Genomic DNA, 9156 nt, shown 5'->3' on the forward strand with positions numbered 1-9156 from the left:
TCTCAGAATTCTGACTTTAATCTCAGAATTCTGACTTTAATCTCAGAATTCTGAGTTTTTTTTCCTCGGAATTCTGACTTTTTTTTCCTTGGAATTCTGATTTTGATCTTGGAATTCTGACTTTAATCTCAGAATTCTGACTTCAATATCAGAATTCTGAGTTTTTGTTCCTCGGAATTCTGACTTTTTTTCCCTTGGAATTCTGACTTTTTTTTCCCTTGGAATTCTGACTTGTTTCTCGGAATTCTGACTTGCTTTTCAATTCTGACTGAATTCTGACAGCTAACAATCATGTTAGCGTCAAGCCATAGCCATGTCTGTTTTAAAGACTAAACTAGCTGTCTGGTTTTAATGACCTTCTGCTCTTCTATTATTGAAATAGCATCACCGGGGCGGGGACCCCTTGGACACGTAAAAAGTCGCCTAATTCCATCATTTTCCACCAATGTGTCACTGGCCCTCTCAAACAACTGATATCTTTGTCAGTGAAGCTGAGTGCTCCCACATCTCTTCCTTCATGGTTCCCATCTACATTAAGATCCACAATTCTGAGATTAAAGTCAGAATTCTGAGGAAAGAAAAAACAGAATTCTGAGATTAAAGTCAGAATTCTGAGAAAAAAAATCAGAATTCTAAGATTAAAGTCAGCATTCTGAGGAAAGAAAAAACAGAATTCTGAGATTAAAGTCAGAATTCTAACTTTTTTCCATATTAAACTAAAATAATATTTAAAAATCAGTTAACTTTATTTTTTTCCAATGGCCCAAATCCTCTTCCATACAGTTAAATGCATAAAAACTATTATTTAGATTAAATGTAATCAACATCATAAACACTTTCTTCCCCACCATCTGAAAATAACTTTATTTTAAGATTTTATTTATTTATTTAATATTCAGTCATACGAAGAACATATTAACAAACCCACGTATATTAAAGAAATGTTATGCATGTTTCTAGAAAGTATGGGCAAAAAAAATAATAATTTAACTTTATTGATCTCACATTGGAGAAATGTACCTCTGTATTTAATCCATCCAATTGTGGAGCAGTGGGCTGCCATCGTGGGGCGCCTGTGGAGCAATCGGGGGGGAAGCTTAGAGACCCAGAGTTGCAGTGGATTTTGAACTCACAACCTCAGGATTGCAAGCTCTATGCCCTAACCACTAGGCCTCCACTCCCCTTAAACCCAGCTATAATTGACTGAAACATTATCTAGAGCTTATACCTCTTCCCCATTGTTGTATTTCATGCGATCTATGTGTTTACACCTTTTGTTTTATACCTGTACTTTCCACACTGTAACATAAAACCTTTCTTACAGTTTTAAGATTGCACACACCCCTATTATATTACATCTACCTTCTTAATCACAGGAAATCTTTTTCCAGGTAAACAATCTAGTTTTTTTCCCCTTTTTTTATTGTTAGCATGATTTCAGAGCAAAAGATTTCACTAAATCAATACATCAGTTGTGTGAGCTTCCACATACTATATTTTGCAGTGTTAAAGAAACACTTTAAGTGTTAAATTTAACATTGATCAGAGTGTATTTGGTTGCATTCTGAATTAGTGTTAAATTAACTCTCTACATCATGTATATCCTACTCCAGTTGTTGTTGTAATAACTCTGAAAGAGTCAATGTACTTTGAAACTGCATATTTAACACTGTGGAATTTAGGGTGCATTTTGTACTCCAAATGCTTGCAGACTTTTATATTTGAGAGCGGTAAAAAAAATAATAAAAAAACCTTACATATATATTCTATTCTCCCCCTTTCTTGGGATTTTTAACAGAAAGATAAATCTGTGCATCCCTAAAATTTGTCAGTTTTAATATCAGACATTGAAAGAAGTTTACTTTTTTTAAAGCAGATTATATACAAATCTCTGGTTTCAATTGTGAACATTAGGTACGTTGACCAACTTTTAAAATTTCCTCTTTGAAATCAACAATTTAAACTGAAAGATCTTAAAAACAATGGTTTTATGTATGTTCGTTAACTCCATCTTTTTTTAAGATTATATTTGCTAATATTCTAAAATTTCTTCAGCCTCAGATATTCGTATCTCTTATCCCACCCCATACACTGTATTGTAAGTAGTATTTAATTAGGTATTGGAATACATTTATGTTGTTCGTTTATTCCTAAAATCTAAATATTTTAAGCAACAATTGCAACTAGATTGAGCTATTAGTCATTATTCAGATTCCAAAACTTTGCCCTTTTGTTGCTAATAGTAGCTACAAATAATCCAGATTAATTAAACTCCACTGATTTGCCTTAATTCTCCCATTTAATCAGGTAGTTACAATAACCTGCCATAGTTCCAGTTTTATTCTAAACATTTTAGAAGAGTCTTGTGATGAGCTGCAGACCAGCTCTGTGGTGTAAAAATACATTTAAAAAAATCATCCATATAAATCATTTTGAAATTTTTATGCATGGAATCATTTTAAAACCAGATTTTTTAATAATTTCAATGATCTGTAAGCCAGGCGACTAACCTTCACTGCATCTTCACTATAATGAAAGTGACGATGCAGGTAAGATATTGACCGTGTAGCTATGTAACAGATGCACATTCCAGAAAATCTTGACTTTCCCTTTTGAGTAAAAGTGAGAATAGAACAAAAATGTGTACAAAGGAAAAGAATTTATTCACATGAACCTTCCTTTGTTGTTCTTTTAATCTCTGCCCTCCATTTAACCTGTTAAAAGTGGGCTGTGAGCTTCTAGTGGTGAGTTGTGGTGTGGCCATGGTGCACAGATGTGCTTATTGTTGACAGATGCAGGTAGATTCTAGTTCATACATGGGGGGGGGGGTTTAATGACTTAATCTTTCAAAAACTTTCAAACAAAAGTAAAGTTAGATGAATCGGTAGCATTATTTCATTGCAACAGAAAGAACCCCTATGCATGATTCACCCACCACCATGCCTTTATAGTCGGTGCAGTCATTGTAACAAAAGACCATCTTTGTCTCTTCTGACCATGAAACCTTTTTAGGCGATGCATAATATATATATATATATATATATATATATATATATACACACCATAAACGGTGACATTGGATGTTTTATGTTACCTATAGGGTCTAGCTTTGATTGTTTTCTGGTTTGTTCCTTAACATCCAAACATTTAAAACTGTTGGTCAAAGCATGCACATACATATAGTCAAAGTTATTGCATATTTAAAAACACTTTTGATTAAATGCATGCTCTGCTCTGTAAATATCTCTTTATATTAGCACAGCTAATGTAGATTTGGTTAGATGTAATCAGTATGTTGTTGCCTTGCATTTGTGACAGGGCAGATGGTAATAAAGTTGAAGCTTTTCTAATCAAATTCTTACCAAATTTCCTCGACTTGAGGAAGATTTCTAGACCGAATTGGACATGTACTGATAAGGAGTAGTTGGATCTGGTAAACCTGGATCTTGAGTTGCTCAGAAACTGCTCCTAAAGATTTCCTTCCCTAGTTTAAATCCACAGTTTAATTTTTTTTTTCTATTTTGAACTTTATCATTTAATGAGCATGCCGCTGCATACGCTGCCGTGCGTTATGCATAAGTTAGGCTTTCATTGGACATAAGTTCTGGACTCATTATGAAAACTCTATGTACAGTATACGCTCAAAATTGAAAAAAATACATAGAAAGTTCAGCGTATTCCAGCGTTTTAGTAGATTCTGGGACGTCAGGCATACGCTGTCTGAATTGTCGAGGTGTGAGAGCACCATTACTCAGGGTGTGCTCCAATATGACCTGAAGGTGGACTCACCCTTGTGGTGTTGATCTGCTCTGTCGTGAGGGACTTATTTGCAGCACGTTTCTTGTATGTTAGCATCATCAATTTATTTCTGTTTGACCGCTTTATTTTTTTGTTTGCATCACGTTTTAGGTATTTATCAGAGTGTTTGCACCTATTTGCCACCTTTTATAGCTCATTCTCTCACATGAGCTGTGGCTCTCTACAGCTTTTCATGATTTAAACTGGACCTCTTGGCAGCTTGAAAGAAATAGTGTGGGGCTAACAGATAATAAGGGAGCTAGATGCATAAGGCTGCTTCTATTGGAGGTTTCTTCCAGTTAAAAGGGAGTTTTTCCTCTCCACTGTCGCTATAAGCATCATTAGCGTGAGGGATTGCATTCGAGTCAATGAGTCGATGCAATCAACTGGTTTTCCTTAGATAGAAAACTTTGAATCAATTTGACTGTATGACCTGGTAAAATATGGCAAGCCGTTTTAACATAAATTAGGTTTTGTCTGACCATCCATAATTACGTTCCAGAAATCTAAAAATACATTTTGACTAGACAAAACCACATTTTGACTATCTGGAATGGCAATTTAAGACATCTGTATTTGCATTCTGATTAGGAAGAATAATAATTCAAGATATCTTAAATTACATTTTGACTAGTCAAAATTCCTTTCAAGATATCTCAAATTACGACACCGGATTTGTCATTTAAAGCGTAACACGCTGATTTAACTTTTCCTCCTGTGGCTTAAACTTTTTTAGGAATGATCCTCCTGGAAGCTTATTAAAAAGATCATTACACGTTTGACTAGTCAGAATGTCAATTTAAGATATCTTTAATGGAAAAGCTGAATAATTCAAGATATCTTTAATTCATTTGGAGATATCTTAAAAGGAAATTCGAATAGTCAAAATTACAATTCAAGATATCTTTAAATTTTTTCTGTCTAGTCATTATTTGCTTTTAAGATATCTATAATATAGTTTTCACTATCCTAAAATACATTTAAGATATCATGAATTATGGTGGCATTTGAGATTAAAACTAAAATCGAGATATCTTAAAATTACTTTATGACTAGTCATAATTTAATCGTAGAAATCTGAAGTGTGTATTTCAGATAGTCAGTAATTCATTCTAGATATCTTAAATTGAAGTCTCCATACAAGTTAATGGTAAATCTGGCGTCATTTCGACTAGTCAGAATGTAATTAGAGATATCCCGAATAGGTATTTTGACTACCGTAGTCAAAATATAATTAGAGATATCTTAAATCGCTAAAACGTCTATTCATAAAACAATTTGAGATTTCTTGAATGTACAGTCAGTACAACCGAATTTATGTTAAAACGGCTTGCCGTTTTAACATAACTGTAAAGTGCCTTGAGATGACATGTGTTGTGAATTGGCGCTATATAAATAAACTGAATTAAATAAGGAAATCATCACTTCACAGTTATGTGCTGCTCTCTCGTAGTCTATCAAATGAAAAAAATGAAAAACAATGTATATTTTGTAACACACTGATATAATATTTCCCCTATTTGAAATGAATAGAAATTATATTGTTTAATTAAACGGCCCTGAAGTCACTTTTTTTTGCATATAGTTCATATCTTTATTTTCTTGTTTAAAGCAGGCATTAAAATGCAGGGCTTTTCCTTGAAAAAAAGCCAGATGCTGCTAGTTGTTGCTCAAGAGCACTTACAGTAAACCAGACACTTCCTGGCACAGCGAAACAGCCGGGAGGGACTTTATCCTTATCTTTATACATCTGCTGGCTTATAAGCTTGTAGGTCAGATTTATTTTGTTGCTGTTGAAAGAAACTGAGTGTAGCATGAATAAAAGGGCAAGGCATTTACATTTTGATGATATGAAAATATGTTTTTGTATCGAGTTTTGAAAAACATGTATTTATTTATTGAAATCTACTTTTATTAGCTCATATTAAAAAAGAATATATAATTTAAATACAATGAAAAACAATTTGACTAAAAAATATATTTTTTAAGTTTATCATAGCTACGATGTTATAATTTTTATGATGGTGTTTTAATGTAATAATTGGAATAGTTGCAAAAATATTTGAACTATCTTGACAGCTGACGTAAATAAACATGTTATATTAATTTCTCAAGATATTTATCCTCTATATAATAAAACTTCCATACCAGTGGTCAGCAATCCCATTAGTTTTAATTATTTTATTTATTTGGCAAAGGAAATTTTTACAAACATGCCCCAGTTAGTTAAATTAAGCTAGTGTTCATCAATCCCTTTGGCAGTTGTCAAAGCCTGCCTAAAATATACAAAATTAAAAAACAGTAACAATCTACACATACAATAAGAATACAGGGGAGAATCATACAACCAGCATTTACATTCAGCTCAACTAAATTTGTTTGGAGCTACGGATAAACAGACAGGTTTTGATATAAAAATAGAGAGTAAATATTAAAAGCATTTTTTTTTACTAATTAATTTAAATTAGCTTGGTCTTTGACTAGGTCTAGGAGTACTGGGCTCTGGATCACAACACTACCAAAGTAGTTTGACTGTAACATAATAGTGTTTTTGGGAAATGCATTGTTACTTTAAAGCAGGTGTAACAAGATGCAGACAGTGCTAGAATCTGTACACTTGTTTATAGGTCCATATAGAGGTTTCTTTTAGTTGCTAAATATGTGTGTGTGTTCCCTTTCTTCTAATGATGGTGGCTCCATCTAACTCTCTGTTTCTGTTTCATGAAAGCTCCCCCTAAAAGAAGAAATTCAGGTCTGCAGTGGGTGAAATGTTGTTCTGGGCTCTACTGTGGGCTCCTGAATGCGTTTGTGTAGGCTTTTTTGAAGTAATTTGAATCCAGTCATGCATGATGTGGTGCTGTTTTTAAATGTTCTTTTATTTTTTTGGACAGCATTGTATTAATAGATTCTGTTTAAGTGATGTCTTGAAAGCAGAGTTGTCAAGTAACAAAGTACACATATTTCGTTACTGTACTAAAGTACACTTTTTAGGTATCTGTGCTTTACTCCATTACTTATTTTTCTTCCTACTTCTACTCATTACATTTTCACACAAGTATCCGTACTTTCTATTCCTTACATTTTTAAAACAAACGTTACTCGTTACTCTTAGATATTTAAAATGTATAGATATTTATTACACGTCATGTGCTCCATCCAATGCAGATCATTGGTGCCATCCACATCTAGTGAAAACTAGTGTAATTGGATGAGTCATATAACGAAAACACTAATTGGTTAGCTAAAGGAAATCTTCAGAAGCAAGCAGGTGTTCTTCAAACTTGTCTATACCATGCTACAATGTTGGATAAAAAAAAAAATGTTGAAATGTCTGAAAGGTTGGACACAGGCGAGAGCAAATCGGGAGATGCAAACGAAGACCAACAGGACCTCTCTGATCCCTCAAAGAATTTCTCTAAATAATCGAAAAATTGAGCTTTCAATTCATATGATAGGGATCTGGCTGTTTTTTTAATATACTTTTATACTTTAAGTAGTTTTTGGAGCACATACTTTTTCACTTTTACTTGAGTAAAAAGGTCAAGTGTGTTTTTAAACTGCAGTATCTATACTTCTACTTAAGTAACAGATGTGTGTACTTTTGACATCACTGCTTGAAAGCAATCAGGTCTAAACATGGCTAATGAAATAGATCTTGATGTTTCCAAAAACTAGTTCATCCGAAATGGTTCATGATTTTTCCATAAAAAATGAAACCATAGCTTAAAAAAACATATTTTCTGTAGCTACTCATATTATCTTGTTCTGATTGTTAAGCTAAATTGAGATTATAATGGGATATACACATGTTTAAGCAGTGGCGTAACAACATAACAATAAGCCCATAAGCAACGTTATCTGGGTGGGCCCCATATGAAGTACAACACCCCACACATTGTACGTAGTGGTTATGGTTTTAATCTACGCTCTGGATTACCCATAATTCCAAGTCGTATCGTGAAAAAATAAAACCCTCAAATACACCTTTCTTTTAAGATCTTTATTGCGGTTTGAAACATTATGAGTGCATTTTTGACCAACCGTCTAATGAACTATACACAGTTATTAACATGGTAATTAAAAGTACCACTGTCTGCTTTGCTTATGGTGTTGTGTTTGAACGGCTCACCATCCTGGTGAAATCTGCCATGTGTTGGGGTATAAAAAAGGTTCAGTCACTCTACCTAGCATCAGGTGGGTTAAAGAGGAATTTTTCACACCATTACATCTGCAAAAAGACGTCAGTGACTGGGCCCCTAAGAGGTCGGGGGCTGCTAAGAAACTGCAGTCTCTGCTTACCGATAGTTACACCATTATGTTTAAGGTAGAAAGAGTCTAATTTGCAAGATTAACCTCTTCGACCCTGTGGGTTTTAAGTGGGGGTAATAATTCAGGATGCATAAAGTTCCACCGGTAAAATTTTTACCAGCAGGTGGAGCCGTTACGCGCAGCTCCAAGATGACACCAAAAGTTCCATAGCCCGCAGCTCCGGAACTGTTATAGCTAGAGGTCTGAAACTTTCTGCTTGTGTGGTTGACATGATGTAGAACAAATATAACACAATAAAACCTGCCTTTTCTCAAGAATATCTTTATTACTGCTGTTCAAAAAAGACCTATCATTTCCGAGAATAAAAAACAACAACTTTGAGTCATGTTTGAACTAATGCAGCTTGGTTTATGTTCTAGCAACCCAATTTTAATTTATATATTAGGAAACTAGAGGGTGTTAGCTTTCAAATAATGTATTGCACATGTAATTTGGGCATACAGTTCCTAAGTTATTTGCTTTTCCATTTAGATATGCAAAATAGGCAAGGATTGCCCAAAATGAGGTGGATGTTAAGCGCTTAAAGCTAAAATAAGCTTTTTTTTATTACCTATGTAAATAAATAAGTCGGTTTGACAAATCTTATCTAAAGGGATCAGTCTTTTATTAAAAAAAATGTTTTCTATATTTTTTTTAATATGCAGTTTTACATATACTGATAACATGATATAATATTTCAACCACATCTCCTGTTGGTTATGTTTTTTAATTGGCAGGGGAGCGTGATTTAGTTTTATTGTGCCATATGTGAAGCTTTTAACTTTTTCACCTTGTCGAGAAGGGAACCCAGTACCAGGAAATTCAGCGCCAAAGGTCACGCTGATTATTTATTGGCAATCTGCCCGGTGCGCGCGCCCAGCCGCTTGTTCTTCTGCGTGCGCGGCGGGAGCGAGCTCCTCCGCGCGCGTGCGCGTGCGTTGGTTTACTGGAAGAAGCTCTGAACGGAGGGGGGCGGAGCCTTCCTAAACATCGGCTTTTTACTCGCAGGACAACCTCCGGTAACCTTCCCCCTCACACACTCTCACTCAC

This window comes from Cyprinodon variegatus, unplaced genomic scaffold, assembly GCF_000732505.1.
Source record: "Cyprinodon variegatus isolate N-32 unplaced genomic scaffold, C_variegatus-1.0 Scaffold12, whole genome shotgun sequence".
Lineage (NCBI taxonomy): Eukaryota > Metazoa > Chordata > Actinopteri > Cyprinodontiformes > Cyprinodontidae > Cyprinodon > Cyprinodon variegatus.